The 17,638-nt window shown below is 35.7% G+C and overlaps 1 protein-coding gene, 5 non-coding genes and 1 pseudogene across 8 annotated transcripts in view; all 7 read right to left on the reverse strand.

Annotated features, from left to right (window-relative positions):
- LOC131428349 (tenascin-R) overlaps positions 1 to 17,638 on the reverse strand; it is a 328,173-nt gene that overhangs the window by 113,590 nt on the left and 196,945 nt on the right. The window lies entirely within an intron of this gene.
- LOC131433344 (U1 spliceosomal RNA) lies at positions 254 to 417 on the reverse strand. Its single transcript, XR_009230163.1, has one exon. It is a non-coding gene; the product is annotated as a U1 spliceosomal RNA (small nuclear RNA).
- Positions 4,446 to 4,609, reverse strand: LOC131433347 (U1 spliceosomal RNA). Its single transcript, XR_009230166.1, has one exon. It is a non-coding gene; the product is annotated as a U1 spliceosomal RNA (small nuclear RNA).
- Positions 5,241 to 5,404, reverse strand: LOC131433349 (U1 spliceosomal RNA). Its single transcript, XR_009230168.1, has one exon. It is a non-coding gene; the product is annotated as a U1 spliceosomal RNA (small nuclear RNA).
- Positions 10,216 to 10,379, reverse strand: LOC131433350 (U1 spliceosomal RNA). The gene has a single exon (XR_009230169.1). It is a non-coding gene; the product is annotated as a U1 spliceosomal RNA (small nuclear RNA).
- On the reverse strand, positions 12,839 to 12,982 carry LOC131433352 (U1 spliceosomal RNA; annotated as a pseudogene).
- LOC131433345 (U1 spliceosomal RNA) lies at positions 13,645 to 13,808 on the reverse strand. The gene has a single exon (XR_009230164.1). It is a non-coding gene; the product is annotated as a U1 spliceosomal RNA (small nuclear RNA).

A 17,638-nucleotide genomic window follows, 5' to 3' on the forward strand; every position in this document is an offset into this window, starting at 1 on the left:
AAATAAGATTTTTCCTATGTAATTTACAGTTGTTAAGTTTAACGGCTATCACATCCAATCCAAACGCGTTGGAGCTCAAATATATGTAAAGGAAGATTCACGTAATTTTGAATCTGATTGGTCATAATCAGATGCGTTTGTCGCAAAAAGTGAAAACAGCGAAAACTACTCAGGAATATGTTAGTCGTTTGTGAACAACATATAGTAACAAAATGTTGAACGTTGAGATTTGATTCTGAATCTAATATGTGAATCGGGATGTGCGCGAACGCACGTCCCGGCTACCAAAAATTGCACATACGAGTTATCCACATGAGGGATAATCGCAGAGGTCAACCCATCCGAGGTGCAATGGACAGGTCTCGCCCTGGGGGAACCGCCTTGTTGATCACGGTAACCCCTATGCCAGGTAAGTATGCTTTTCAATTGGTTCTACCCGTAGCTCCATCAAACATTGTTATATTACGTTAACGATTGCTAGAGGAGTGGTCAAAATTCATCCTGATCAGGTAAGAAAAAAGTCTTACCTGTATTTATGTTCCCCTATGGGAAATCAAATAGGAACTACCATTTGCATCAATAATTATTCCAACAGTATAGCTACCAGAAACGAGAATCTGGGAACGTCTGATGAAATATCCGCCGGTTTTGCAGCGTGGGTAAGTTGATGAGAACACAGCTACAGAGTCCGGCACTCGAAGTGTAACCAACTTCAGACCTTCGAGCCTGGCGTCAAGGTAAATGCGACATATTATCGGGAAAGTATTCTGGAGGTTGCTTTGAAGCCGTGGGCAGACAAACATTTCGGTGGCAGACCATGGACGTTTCAGCAGGACTCGGCACCGTCTCACAAAGCTCGAGTGAACCAAGAATGGCTGAAAAACAACGTTCCGAACTTCATCACGTCCACACAATGGCTCTCGAATTCACCAGATGCGAATCCAATGGATTATTCTCTTTGGGCCATTTTGGAGAGCAAAGTCCGAACTAAAAGATACACCAGTCTCGAGGCGCTGAAAAAAGTTATTGTCCGTGAGTGGGCCAAAATACACCTGCAAGTCACATTCGGGCAGCTTGCGATTCATTTTTTGACCGTCTCAAGGCCACTCGAGTCAAGGCAAAAGGTGGTCATATCGAGCAAAAGTGAATTGATTCTGAATTTTGTATTATTTTTACACATTTTGTACTTTGAATTAAGTAAAAGTAATTTTCCAAACTGAATTTATGGCCTTTTTAATTGGTTACACTTCGAGTGCCGGACCCTGTATCTTCGTAACGTGGTAGCTGAAGCCGATTTAGCCAAGGAAGTCTTCGAAGCCCGAATCGGAAAAAATATTTCTGCACTCGTTCGATCCGGTCGATGTGAACGTTATGGTATGGTGCCCAGATTACAACTTCGTATTCTATAATATTGCGCAATAGAGCAATGTAAATAGTTTGAGACAATAAACGTCGTTAAAGTCTTTAGTGTTGCGTTCGATAAGTCCCAGGACGGCAAAAGCTTTAGCAATAACCATCGAAAGCTGTTCGGTGAAGCGTAACTTACGGTCGAGAATTACGCCTAAATCTTTTACAGAAGAAACTCTTTTGACTGAATTCGCCATTATTGAGTATTCAAATAAAATTGGAGACTGAACTCGTGAAAATGTTATGGTATTACATTTATTAACATTAACACTCATGCCGTTTCTATCACACCAATCTATGACACATTCAATGTCCATTTGTAGCGCACAACAATCTACAAGGCTTGTGATGATTCGGTAAATTTTTAAATCGTCGGCATACATTACTTTAAACGACGACAGTTCATTGCAAAGATCATTCACAAATTTCACAAACAGAAGTGGTCCGAGATGACTCCTTTGTGGAACACCAGATGTAATATCAAAAGGATCAGAATGTACAGTTCCGACTCGAACTGAAGCACTACGATCTGTAAGATCGAAAGAATCCAGTTTGTTATCCAGTCAGGAAATCCATTTCGTCTCAATTTTTCAACAGCGAGTACATGAGGAACACAATCAAAAGCTTTAGAAAAATCGAAATACACCGCATCAACTTGTTGTCGTTTTTCAAGCTTGTCAATCAGAGTAGAAACGTAGCTCATTAGATTCGTAGTAGTTGATCGTTTTTTGACAAAGCCATGCTGATCGGTTGTGAGGATGTGCTTTACTGACGGGTAAATAATATCCAACAGCATTCGCTCGAATACTTTTGGGAAGCAGCTAAGGATAGAAATGCCTCTGTAGTTCGTGACGTCATGTACGTTTCCGGATTTGTGAACTGGAACTATTACAGCTTCTTTCCATTTCGCAGGAAAATAGCCTTTAGCGAGAGAACAATTAAAAATAAGAGATGCCGGCAAAGCCAAAGCAGATGAGCATTGCTTTACAAAAGATGGCGAAAGGCCGTCCGAGTCCGGTCCCTTTGATCCATCAAGTAATCCTAGATTATTATGCACCTCGACTTGGGTGAAAACAGCAGTGTAAAAAAATTATTTTATCATTAATATTCTACTAAACACTCAGACCCTGTTAAATTAGTTTATATACCGACATAAAAGATGGAGCGCTCTGTAATATGTATTTCAACTAAAAATACGTGATTTTAAAGAATCTCAGAAATAGAGGTTAAACTACAAGCAAAATACCATGTTTTAGGATGTGCTGAATTTCAAAATTCAAATTTATTCCAAAGAGTATTATAAAAAATATTCAATTTTGTCTTTTTGATAAATCGTGGGGAATTTTGAACCACTTTCCAAATTGAAACAATTTGAACTAATATTGTTCATCGCTCGTTTGTGAATTCGTAATGAAAAAACATATGTTCTTAATGAAAAATATAGATAGAAATCGATGCTGTTTTCACGAAAGCGCAGTTTTTGGTCGATGTTCTACTACGTAATGAGGCATATCGACGATCAACTACCAACCAAAAAAGGTGGGTAGATAATAAACTAAAGTATGACTTATTCTATTCTACCACAAAAATAACACTAAACAAATGAGAATCAGTCAATACAAAAAACAATGATATAGTTTTTTTTAGATTTACATACTTAGTGGAGGAAAACTTCGGAACCTTTAGGAATATTTGAATGGTTAAAAAACCGATTTGAGAAATTTATTCGATGTTTGTTCCGAGCATTCAGGAACTGGAACTGAAGTAAAGTACTAAATTCAGAGCTTGGGACTTGCTCCGAATTCAAATACAAGGTTCGGGATCCAGTTCGCAAGAAATCTGTTCTTGAATTTAGTTCTGGAACTGAAATCAATTTCCGTATCTAGTTCCAAAATCCTAGTTCCGAGTTTAATTCTATAATGCAAGTTCTGCATTCAGAATCTGAGTTTTGGAAATGAATATAGGAATTAAATTCTGAAGCTGAATTCAAGAACTAAATTATAAATCAGAAGTCAGCTTCAAAATTCTGGTTCGGAACGTTGAAAACGTGGTTTTTGAGGTACGCTATCATCAGCAAAGTTGCTCAAAATATTAGGCGCCATCTTTTGAAATTTTCATTTGTGTGAATAATCCCCCTAAAAGTGAGGTAGATATATTATTTTAGCTCAGGGTCAACATAGAGGATAAAAAACTTCGGCAAAGTTGTGCAAAAAGTCATTTCAAACAAATTTGCAAAAGATGCTGTTCCCGTAACTTACGTAGAATTCATGATATAAAGAATTTTTTGAAAAGGGGTCTCCTAAAGCCAGTTTTTGTAAGAAAACTTGTATATTTTAGATTTCAATGAGTTTTTTTATGTTATACAAAGTTATTCATCATTAAAAACTACACAACTTTCTCGAATATGCTATGGCCCTATCATTTCAGTTTAATGAAAGATTTAATTTGTATATCATCAAAAAGCGCAGAAAGATGCAGATGAGACCACTTACATAGCAAAATGCTGCAAAAGAGCTTTCATACGGTAGTTGAATTACTAGTCTGCAATTGTCTGCAAGAGAGACATGTACTTTTCAAATATTCTTGTTCTTAACATTCGTTCATTGTATATCAGATATCAGATTTCAGTATGTATTCCTTACCATGGTAGTTATCCAAATAAATGTTTTTTTTTCTGCTCATCGAAGCCGATGAAATAAAAACGATTTTCAAAAAAGCAATCATCAAATCGAATTACGTTGTGTCATATTTTGATAAGTTTTTCTATAGAAAAGTTTTATTCAACAAGTACCAGGAAGCGATACAGTTTCGACACAATTCGGCTATGAGCTCCTGATCCGGTTATGAGATATTATAGATAATGGAGCTAAGATGGTTTATTCTTCGTTTATTTACCTTAACTCAATATTAATTTTTTTTTAAATTATTTGTTCCATACGATAACTGCAGTAGATTGATCGGTCACTTTAATTAAATACCTGTAGAAGAGATCAGAAAACTTCATCTAATTTAGAAAGTCACATTGTCAATATTCGAGATCGGGATGTGCGCGAACGCACGTCCCGGCTACCAAAAATTGCACATACGAGTCATCCACATGAGGGATAATCGCAGAGGTCAACCCATCCGAGGTGCAATGGACAGGCCTCGCCCTGGGGGAACCGCCTTGTTGATCACGGTAACCCCTATGCCAGGTAAGTATGCTTTCTTGCCCGCATCCGAAATCTATCCTTTATGAGACAATATGAAGCATTAGCGATTTGCAAACTTTCTGCTCGAAGGTCTTTAAACCATGAAGCATAGGTAGTCGAATATGCTCAAAACAAAACAGAAGAAATATAAAACCGCCTAGAAAACAGCATAATTTCATATACGAGGAAAGTTTCTAATACGATTGTTTCTTGAAATTCTTATGGGCTATTACAATATAAAGGTTTTTTCTAAAGCTTCACATTCACGAAAAATAAATCGTTACACATTTTTCTTCATTATTCCGATAGGATTTTTACTTACTCATGCCCCTGACATTGGAAAATACTTGATATAAAACGTGTTAAAGGAAGATTTCATCTTTCACATGCTCATTTTAACTTCCTATATAATTTACAGTTGTTAAGTATAACGGATATCACATCCAATCCAAACGCGTTAAAGCTCAAATATATGTAAAGGAAGATTCACGTAATTTTGAATCTGATTGGTCATAATCAGTTGCGATTTTCGCAAAAAGTGAAAACAGCGAAAACTACTCAAGAATATGATAGTCGTTTGTGAACAACATATAGTAACAAAATGTTGAACGTTGAGACTTGATTCTGATTCTAATATGTGAATCGGGATGTGCGCGAACGCACGTCCCGGCTACCAAAAATTGCACATACGAGTCATCCACATGAGGGATAATCGCAGAGGTCAACCCATCCGTGGTGCAATGGACAGGCCTCGCCCTGGGGGAACCGCCTTGTTGATCACGGTAACCCCTATGCCAGGTAAGTATGCTTTTTCATGCGTCCACGTTAGCTCTGCTTAAGATGCTAATGTGAAACATTAGCGATGCATAGGAACATCTACATAGGCATGATATATTCTCGCAAATGGTATGTAAATACAGACATGAAAAAAGTTCAAAGAGCACTGGAAAAGTAATAAGTTACAATTCATATTAGAACATGAAAATGAATAGTATGAAGACATGAACAAGAAGCATTCGACTTGATACATGAGGGATACCAACGAGTTTCAATTTACAGACGTCTGTAAAATTTTCAGAAGTCTCGGACTGTTTAAATGATATTTCCATGGACAAAATGTTCCTATTGTTCGTTGTAAAATCTGAAATGTCATCACACATGGTTTGTTCAGTAAAATTTTTTCCAACTCCCACTAGTATTGTGATGAATATTGTGAAAAATTGTAATAAAAGAAATATCCGTCAAATACGCTGCCGTTTTCCTAGCAGAGAACCATTTGCTATGTTTAGTTTAAAAATTTTCGAGCCGTACATAGTTAGAAACCGAAGCCATGTTAAATCGAAAAGTGGATTCAATTGCTCAAATTGACTCTGATCATGAAATTTTGAAGCTAAATTCTATAATTTTAATGCAATCCTTTCAGATATGTTCCGAACCAACGACGGAAGCAAGAGTGTATTAATCTTTTGCTGATGGCTATCTGCAAGGGACATTTCTTAACAAACCGTACATCAAGAACAAGTTTACAGTTTAAAATCGGCTCAAAACTTATTTTCATCTTCTATTGAATAAGTTTTTGAACACGTGTACCGGCATTTTTGTATGAAAAAATTGATTAAAATTTTTTGAAGTTTTGATAAAATCTTCTAAAATGTGTGCGCTATGCACAACTCGTGTCGCATGCTATTTCGATTTCATCACTTTTCGCCTAAATGGGATTTCAAAACTCGAAAAATATTTTTACTCAAAATCCGTACGTTTTGTAAAATAATGTCCCATGTAGGTTGTCAAGATATTCGCAATCTGAGTATCTAATAATCAAATCTAATCTCCGCTGATTTTCAATCTGTTCTAGCAATCAAACCAGAGTTAGTTATGTTTTCCGTATCGATTAACACAACTAACATTGAAATTTACAAACGTACATACAAGTGGTAACCAAGAAATAATTATTTTGCTCATCCATAACATCTTATAAATCTGAGTTATATTTTCGATTGTTTATTTGCATACATTTTACAGTTTTGGTAATCCTTATAAAATTTCTTCTTTTCTGCTGGGTACAAAGCCTTGGTATTACATTCCTGTAGAGGAATTCGGCCTTCTATTTCAACAGACTTCGCAGCCAATTTATAGTGTACAGAACCATTGCATTGCTGGTGCTACGATCCTACTGACACTACGAATCCTTCCAGGTCGAGGTTCGAACAAATCGCAACTGGCTTGTAGAACCAGTGCCCTATGCATTGAACCGCCAACCCGGGTACAGTAGTAGCTATTTTGCATTTCCGACTCGGACATTCCAAGCTTCGATAGTAAGTTAAGAATACGTCGTTAAATTTGGACAGCTCAATGGTGAAATTTATTATATTGTACTTACCACTAACTGTACGACAGAATCGTCGCAAAGATAGCGAAACTGAATTAAGTGAATTGAAATATGTAAAAAACAGGAAGTTATACTCTTCAACTATAAGTTATGCTCTCAAACTATATGCGAGTAGATGTAAGCATGAGCTTTTGCCTGTAAACGAGAGAATTTACACAAGTAACGGGTGCTTCTAAGGAGATTTTTTTTTTCAATAGGAATTTGCTCTATTGTCTGTAAGTTGTATTGACAGTGTAAAGTGACGTCGCTCCAGAACAGCGCTTCCAAATCGTGGAAATTTATTTTCAAAATCAGTGTTCAATTAAAAACTGTTTATAGCGCTAAATTCTGTTCAGTGATAAGACGAATTCTTTCAAAAATAGATACGTCGACAATCAAAATTGCCATATTAGGAGCAAAAATAATCTACACGCCATTCAAGAATTACTGATCCATCCCAATAAATGTACTGTTTGGTGTGGTCTATGGGCTGGTGGAATCGTCGGTCCTTATTTCTTTAAAAGCGAGGAAGGACGACGCGTTACCGTGAATGGAAATTGATACAGAACAATGATCAATGAATTTTTGATTCCAAGATTCTTCAAGATATGGATGTGGACGAAATGTAGTTTCAACAAGATGGTGCCACTTGCCATACTGCGGCCAAAACAATGGACTTATTGAAAAAACATTTCTACGACAACATTGTTTCGCAAAATGGATCGGTGAATTGGCCTCCGCATTCGTGTGATTTGACGCTACTCGATTATTTTTTGTAGGGATACGTCAAGTCATTGGTTTATGGTGATAGACCAGCAACGATCGATGCTTTGGAAACCAATATTTAACGTGTCATTATTGAAATACACCCTCAAATGCTAGACAATGTGGTCAAAAATTAGACCTTCAGAATAACCTTTGTGGAAAAAAGTTGTGATGATGATATGCCTGAAATCATACTTAAATGGTAAATACCGTGAAATTATCTACTAAATAAAAAACTATGGCCATTTCATAATTTGGCATGTGTTTTATTTAAATTTCAAATCAGCAAGTTCTTAAACAAACATCCCTTATGAAACACTAGTTTTAAAAATTATTTTTATTCATAATTAGGAGAAAAAAATATATCGGTATTGCTTCAATCAAATAAGATTAGGAATAGAGGAGAATCGGCAGCTAGAAGCTTCCGCTCATGAATAGAAAAAAAGAGAGAAAGGATATGTAATGACCCTAAATCCTAGAAAATCAGTCAAAAAACCCTGAGTGAATCTATAAATATTTTTTTCATTTTTATTTGCATGATAATATACATCATAAAATAGATATTACTTTCATACTTATTATATTTTTTATTCGTTTATTTGACTGTAATACATTTCCTTATAGTTACATAAGTAAGGCACAGCTTACTATTTATTTATTTATTATTGCAATTCGCACGGACAACAGCGACAGGATGATTTGCTGTTAATTCGCTATTCTGCGTTGCTTTATATCGAAATGAGATCAGAATTTCAAAAAACTAGAACAAGAAACCAGATCACTTAATAAATTATTCATTTAATAAAAAAAATCATTCAACAATTTTGGCTCTACTCAAGCTTACCAGCCAAAAATATTTCGAAATTTGTTATAAAATATTTCTGAAATAAATTACTCCAGTTGTTATAATTTTGTTATTACCGTCTGATCGGGATAAAAGATAGTTAACTTACGAGAAGTCTTCTTGTGCTGATTCACATAACATGACCCGTATCGCTGTTCCGTATTTTGTCTTCGATTTCTTGTACTTCTTGTACACACTACGATTTAATTCCTTTGTTCGGTAATATTTTTGACGATAAATTTCGGTAATCTATATAAATAACCGATGTTTCGGTGAATGAGTTTTATCTTATAATAATTATGCAAATTTCACCGAACGATCAGTTTTACGTGAATTTTCACTATAGAATTTTGTAAATAGATATACAATTCATACGGTAAATCTGAATAGTCGCCGAGTACGGTAAAAACCATACTGTCTGTATGGTAAAATTATCTTCCAATAACCGAACTTATGTGAAAACTGATTGTCGTGAAACGAACTTTCAATCAGTTATTAAAATTTTCAGTAAGTGTCTTTTTTTTAACCAAACGAAAAAAAATCTTGAAGAGTTCATCGAATGGATTGAGGTACAGGTGCTCAAGTTTTTAAAACATTAGAACCACTAAAAGCTTTTTGTTTACATATAGGCAGAAAATAATTTTGTATCACTTGTCCACTTGCTGCCTACACAAATCGTTCGAGGGTAATTTCTGGTGGACTCGACGGAGTGTGCAGTGTTTTGGAAGGCACTCATAATTACGGTCAGCCGGAACATTTGACCCTTTTTTCGATGAATAAAGCCATTGCCACAACAGGTTGGAGTGTTCTTCATTCGTTTTTTGTAAATTTGTGTTGTTTTTTGAAATCCGAAAATCCAGCATTTTAACCAAAGGAAAACAAACAAAAAATTACCGAACAATCAATTAGATCCATTTGGTTTACAGTTAACGGTAGTTGTTTGACAGTTCAGCAATTACCGAACGATCGGTAATCAATTTAATTACCGAACTGATAACCGAACGTACAGCTGTTGAAAATTCGGTTAAAAATTTACCGAATTCTGCGAAATTTTCTAAGTGTGTATGGTTTTAAAACTGCCATAGTCTGGCTCTTCTACATAATCTCTAGTTGGTTTCGTAATGTTTAAAGCCAGAAAAACGTAAAATTGTGTCAACAGACATATTTTAAACTGACCGAGATAGGATGACCAAGCTTAGAAAAAATGTTGTTATATAACCATAGCACGATTGTCTTTCGGAACGTTGGCCAATAGTGCAAATTAATTATTTTGTTTCATAGCATAACACCTAGACATTTTGGGAATTTTTTTTTTAAATTTATTTTTCATGCAATAAATTAATCACTATAGGAAGAATCTCTCGAGATCGTTCATTTCATCTTACAATGAATTCTTGTAGATATTTCGCATTTTTGTTATATTTATTCACTAGAACTAACGTCCAATTCGGAGGGAATCTCTGATCTGAGTGAATGTTATATATTCAGCTTAGAAAGAAATAAACTTAAACTAGCGTTTGAAAGTTTCATTTGATGAACCTGTCCGAGAGGAAATCAATCTGGGTCAAACATCAGAATTATTGTGCCCTAAATAGAGAAAGATTCTCATGATCATAATTCTATAGTTTTGAAAATCACGATCGGGATGTGCGCGTACGCACGTCCCGGCTACCAAAAATTGCGCATACGTGTTATCCACGTGAGGGATAATCGCAGAGGTCAACCCATCCGAAGTGCAATGGGTAAGTCTCGCCCTGGGGGAACCGCCTTGCTGATCACGGTAACCCCTATGCCAGGTAAGTATGCTTTCTTTTGCTCTTGGAGAACCTGTTCATCATGTGATAATATGAAACACTAGCGATTGATTAGCTATGCAGGTATTTTTTTTAAATTTCGAATAACAAAATATCTGTGCGTCTCACAGGTAGCCCAATATGTATGAAGGACGAAAGAAGAATCACGAAACGGAAAGGAAGTCAGAATTATTTTGTAAGCAACAAGTATTACAAATGTTTTTTTTCACTTTATATACTCTTATTTAAGAAAACCTCCTGCGGATAAACCACCTAATCTTTATATTGGAGTTTTCGGAAAATCGGCTTTCTGTTCATCCTAGAACTTAGCTTCAAGTGATACTTGAAGCTAAGTTCTAGAACATCCAAATGATACATCAAATCTATAGAAATACTCGTCTCTAGTGCTTGACCCTCAAAATCTATATAAACAAAAATCAGGTTCTTCGAAAGGGGAGGGGGAAAGGGAACAAGGGGGCCCGAGCTTTTGTCAGGGTACAGGCACGGAAAGACCAAAATCACTATTTTGGCGATACAATCAATTTATTTTCTAATTTTTCTTTAGTTATCTTTTTAGACAAATAAAAAAATCTTACTTTTGCTAATTTAGATTTTTTAATTCTCATTCCTTTAATAATAATAAAATATTTGTTGAAATGGCTATTTTGTTAGTTGAATTCACCAATTAAACGTGCTGTCATTTCTTAGCTAAGGCCCACTTTATTTCCATTCAACTATTTTTTTAGTTGAATTAGAGAAATAAAACGTTGTTTCCAATCAACATAAACGGTTGAATTGGCTTCTGCAATTTACAGCTATATGGCGCACTTTCACCGAAGAAACGTTAACACCGTAATGACTACTAGCCACTAGATGGCACACTACTACCAAGAAAACTTCAGTCGCGGTTGTCTTTTCTATATTGGCAGGTATAAATTCGATGTTGCATTGGAGAAAAAGACATGAACGAAATATAAACTTCTTTTTGAAATTTTTTCTTCTAAATCGCTGTTTTCTTCATTCGACTCCGCGAAATCGACTCACTGAAAACTTTGAGCACTTGGAAAACAAAAACCGAATACAAGTAGTACACAGGACGGCGTAGCCCGGGAGGTTGGAATATACAAAAAACATCATTTGACATATACAATTAGAGTGCAACATTCGAAACTCTCTTCACTGTTCCGCGTAAAATCAGTATTACGCACAATCGCTTCAAATGCGCACAAATTCTGAATAAATACACTCTCCACTAAGAGTTTACGTTATTTTTACACATCGGTTTAGAAATTTATATATGGATATATCGTAACACGTGCGAAAAACATCAAAACAATTTGCAAGCAGTTTCAACAAGACTGTCCTTTTTAGCTTTTTAATAGATTGTTTTGCTGTGACACTTCTAATGAGTTTTTGGCTACTAAACTTGTTAATAAAACTTATTTCATTTTTGTTTTCTTTCTGCAGTCCTTCAGCAATGATGGTGATAGATAAATAGAAACAAATTTTCTGATTTTAATAACAAAATAAGTTGTATCTTCTGAACTATCTATCTGTTTATGTCTTCAGTAAAGTTTTAAAATTAAAAAGTTAGGCTTTTTTGAGTCTTTACAGTGAGTTCTGGAACATGGCTTGTCACTTAAAAAGAATCTTCATACTAAGCTGAGTAATTATCGCGAAGACATCAAACAACTCAGATCAATCGTTATTGCATAATAAAAGAAAGTCAAATCATATTACTAGCAGGAGTGGCGCTATAACTAGCAAAGGAAATGGCTCATTCCTCGGATCTTGTGTCGTTTTTCCTCTAATAACATTTTGTGCGAATGTCGGATTGTTTTGAAAATTGTCATCTAAAGAGGTTATCTTTCTTTTTAAATTTCCTATGAAAATAACACATACACTGATTTTTAGAGTTTATAGGTTCATCTCCAGCCGCATTTTTTTAAAGTCAATTTTCCCACACTAAATCCCATACAAACTTTAAACCTCGGTCGAACTATATTTCTAGTTGCACCGATTGAGCTAAGCTTATGCATAATTCTTTTGGGACTCAGAAGCAACACGAAAAGTTTGGTGGAGCGAGAGAATAAACCTATTCATTTTTTTCTCATACAACCTCGTCCCACCCTAATGCACAGTTTATATCCAGCAAATTAAATTTGAATCAGTGATGAACTTTTATCATTTTTTAAGTTCACTGAACCTAAGCTATGAATTTCCTAAGCGACTGATTACCGACGTCTTTCAACTCTACGAAAATTTAAATGTTCCATAAAACGCCATGATAATTATTGTAAAGCATTTTACTCTTCAGTGACATGGCTTGCCGCACTAAAAACAATGTAGAGTAAACCATTATTTCAAAAGACACATATTTTTTCCAATTTCCTTCACTACTGGCACCGCAATGAAACGCTTACATAGTTTCCTACTGAAATAGCAGTATCTTTCGTTATTTAAGATCGGGATGTGCGCGAACGCAAAATTGCACATACGAGTCATCCACATGAGGGATAATCGCAGAGGTCAACCCATCCGAGGTGCAATGGACAGGCCTTGCCCTGGGGGAACCGCCTTGCTGATCACGGTAACCCCTATGCCAGGTAAGTATGCTTTCTCAAACGCATCCAAAATCTAGACTTTATGAGACAATATGAAGCATTAGCGATTTGCAAACTTTCTGCTTGAAGGTCTCTAAACCGTGCATTATAGATAGCGGAATATGCTCAAAACAGAATAGAAAAAAATCGCATAGAAAACAGAATAATTTCATATACAAGAAAATTTTCTAATACGATTTTTTTTCTTAAAATTTGTATGAGCTATTACAATATAAAGATTTCTTCTATGGCACGATAGTTTCTTCGCCTTCACGAAAAATATATCGTTATACATCTTTCATGAATTCTTCAAATAGGATTGTTGCGTACATATTTCCCTGACATCGGAAAAGACTTGATATAAAACGTGGAAGATTTTTCACATGGTTACTTTGACTTCCTTTATAATTTTCAGTTGTTGAGTCTAACGGCTATCACATCCAATCTAAACGGGTTGAAGTTCAAATATATGTGTAGAAGATATTACAAGGATTGTGATAGTAATTAGATGTTAGGATGATTCGGGTAATTTTGAATCTGATTCGTCATAATCAGTTGCTTTTGTGGCAAACAGTGAAAATATCGAATTAACTACTCTAGAATATGTTAGTCGTTTGTGAACAACATGTTTGATGTTGAACTTTGAGACTTGATTCTGATTCTAATATGTGAATCGGGATGTGCGCGAACGCACGTCCCGGCTACCAAAAATTGCACATACGAGTCATCCACATGAGGGATAATCGCAGAGGTCAACCCATCCGAGGTGCAATGGATAGGCCTCGCCCTGGGGGAACCGCCTTGTTGATCACGGTAACCCCTATGCCAGGTAAGTATGCTTTTTTGTGCATTCTAAATATCTGAACATGATTTGACAGTATGATACGTTAGCGATTTTCAGTTGACGTCCTTATTCGGCCTGCAAGTATCGTTCTGTATGGAATGTGCATAAATAGTTGAATATGTGTAAACAGTAAAGAGCAACTAGAAAATTGAAAAGAAAATAGCATACTTTCTTATAGGAAAAAAATGTCAGTAAGGGCAGTAAGAGAGTCTTGAGCAGTTTTCTTAATCTCATAGATTGGAATAATTATAATAAATAATAAATTTATATAAACATGAATAGTCTCTCTATAGTGTTTGAATCCATTTGATGCAAGCATTGCATTTAGGCGGGGCTGGTCGATGGATCAGAATATGATTTGCTCTGTATACTAAATTAGATGCATACTAAACCGCTACCAGACAGCGGGGCTTGGAATAGGTTAAGCACACACGCATAACTGCAAACAACCTGAGCTCGTTTAGAAATAAAGGTTACGTCACATTGTAAAACTTTTTTTTACTGATAAAGCAGATAACAAATACAATCAATTTTTTCAAAGAACAGTACTCTGAACCAAATTCTGATTCGGTCTTTTTTTGGCATGTGTATTTTAATATTGATTATAAATATTGTAAAACGTATAATGATTATTTAATTTAACAAAGTCAGACAGAAACCTGAAAAAAAAATTGAAATGATTTGAAAAGAAAATCAATTTACTATTTGAAAACATCAACTATCCTTCCATAATAATGGTTTTTCTATTTTTGTCGAGTAGTGACTTTAACCCGTCAGATTTCTACCGATGCAACTAACTATAAGGATTGAGTAAATTCAAGGGTGTCTGATAGTCCAGTTCCACTACACTCTGAATCAATTGTTGCTGTTATTGCTTAATACAACACCCATTACCGAAGCCATTTAACAGGTTCCATTGGAAACTTCCGAGATAATTGCAGAACCAATCGCGCTTACGCCTTACACCCGTTATGCCGTCATGCTCTGTCAAATGAACCATGCTCGAGCGTCCTTCCTGTGTAATATGTACCACTGAAAGGTGTACGTTTCAACGTTTTTTTTTCAATATTTCTATAATAAACAATTGGAATTAGATTTGCATATCAGTTTAGCACTGTCTTTAGTTCGATTTCGATCCAAGTTATTACTTGCCTTGTCGAACCCTGCAATCTTATTCGTTGGAGTTCACCGTTTCCTTTGCAGTCTGATTCGAACAACCTTTGCAATGTCGACTCAGAATTTTATATCTAGCAGCTATTGGCTGGGATACAGATTTTGTTATGTATGTGAAAATTTGTTAGAATATAAGCACACTGAATACGGATATAGACTGTATTTGCATTTTATAAGTATAATCAATCATCATAAACAATTGCTATCCAAACCTACGGTGACTGTAAAGACCAACTACGATGAAGGACAGACTAGTTTCGTTGGCTACTCCATTCACATATAATGAACCAGGGTTTCCTTCCTAAGTAACTCTTGAAGCCCAATTACCCCTAAATTACCCATCAGTGAATGTGGAACCTTTCTCAAAATCAAACAAAATGTATCTTCATAAATCATTCGATTTAAGAACATAAGTTTTTCATACACTACTATGTATTCTGGACGTCTAAGGGTTCGTGACGACCACTATGAAATACTCTTGAGAAATCAGCCACCCAAGATATATAATACATCGAGTGCTGGGTGTGACAATGGAGAGAGAGAGAGAAGCGAATGGAATCATTCAATCTGACCTTCGTGAATCACATGCTCACTGTTGACACGTCTGTACTATGGTAGGTTAATCTATCAAGCCCTGGGATTGATCATTTCGAAGTGGAGCAACACGGGGCTTTTAATGGATCGAAACTCGCCAACAGGTGCCAACTACTAGTTTACTTTATTCGCAAACAGTAGCAAGGAGCCCATTGACTTGTTTTTCGTGAGCACCTTATTTCTAGTTTCTAGCTGGTTAGGTCGGACTATGGATGTATCAATTCGATCATGACTTCATTCATGAAAGCTAAAAATGAGTTTTATCATTTCCCTGGGGAAATTCATGAACACGATTGAAAAAAAAAATATCCTATAAAAATTTAACCAGGTAAATCGAGTATGCTTCGAAATATTGTTACTAATAAGCATAATCAGTCGGAAGTAGTCAAAAATATCGTGACAATACTGAACAATATGTTGTTTAACCTTTTTTAAGCCCTAGTCAGCCTCAAACAATAACCAGTATTATGTTCATGTTGTTCAATTTAAATGTGTCGGTTGATATTTAGGCCGTTCATCTTCATTCCTGGCATGATAATCAGAAGTGATCGATAAAATTGGATATTTTTTTTTTATTTAAAAGATATTTCTATTCCGGCCTATTTGCGTACAAGCTTTATGGTTGGAAGGTAAGTTGTTAACTGCAGCTGGTGTACTTTGTTCTATAGGGGATACTGATGGTTTCTTTGAAGGGGATGCTTCATTGTTGTTGGTGGCTGTCACAGGTGTACTGGGGTTGCTTGGGGTCGGTGTGAAGGAAGCACCGTTGTCCTTTGGTGTAGTTGTCTCCTTGTTCAGTTTATCACATGACTTACCGTAGTTAACAGCTTTTTGGCAATATTGACATGTGGCTATCTGATTGTCATAGGTAACAAGTGATTTGCACGGGATTCTTGTATCCTGACCGAAAGTCACATAAGAAGGTATAGGCCTCTTCAAGCGCATGCGTAACAAACGTACGCCATTTAGAGTACCGGGGAAAAAGTTCTTCTATTTTTCTTTTTCGATTGAGAGAATCTCTCCGTATTGGGACATAGTTTTGCGAATATAAGAATCGATGACGCTTGAGGGAAGATCATGCACACGCACTTCTATATCACTATCTTTCATATATACTGGAATGTTGTATTTAATGTGTTCGTGCTCCACATTGTTATTGTCTTTTGCGAATTGGATTTCATCCCACTCGTTATAAAACTGGATGTAAACAACATTATTTGTCTTATTGCATTGAAGTAAATGCACGCGTTTAATGCCAAGATTCATTTGCTCTTTAAGCAAACCTTCAAGTTCTCCTATCGAAGGTTTTCGTTGGAAGTTCAACCTGAATGTTTCCTGATCAACAAATTTTCCAAAAGTACTTGGTGTGGCAGGAGATCTGTGGGTGCGGCAAATTCAACAAACCGTACATGATGACCGGTGGTCAACGGTCAAATATATAAAGAACAATGTCTCCAGAAGCGCCTGGAAATGAAACTTTGTTTTGGCGAAATCATGCATCGTGCCATTACGTGAAACCGGTGATGGAGTGATACGAAACCATATCTAAAAAGAATTTTTTATGATTTCACGCGCATCTTGTTTGTTTATTATTTCCGATTTATTGTTTACGACGAAAAATGATTAATTGGTTATATTCGTTGATCTGGGCAACCGACTACCGAGAAAAAATAATGAATTGATCAAACAAGTATTTCCCTACTATTTATTAAATATACCGATCTATGTTATCTCTGTTATTAACATTGTAATACTATTCTTCACTATAGGTGATTTTTATCATTCAATTTATAATCTTGAAGGACAAGCAATAACATGGAAGAAGAAAAATACCAAGTAAAGCTTTTCTCAGAAGCTATTGATAGGAAATTATATTGTCCAAAAATGATGAGAAAATATTAAAAACAGCTGTTTGTTGACTGAAGAGATAATTCAGTAAAATAGAACAATCAGATGTAAAACTTTAAAAAAATCGGATAACTGAAGGAAAAAAGAAATTCCAGCAGTTGTCGCCTTTTACGACATGGAAGCAGGAAATGGATCTATTCTTGGTTAA

The sequence above is a fragment of the Malaya genurostris genome, chromosome 2, assembly GCF_030247185.1.
Source record: "Malaya genurostris strain Urasoe2022 chromosome 2, Malgen_1.1, whole genome shotgun sequence".
Classification (NCBI taxonomy): domain Eukaryota; kingdom Metazoa; phylum Arthropoda; class Insecta; order Diptera; family Culicidae; genus Malaya; species Malaya genurostris.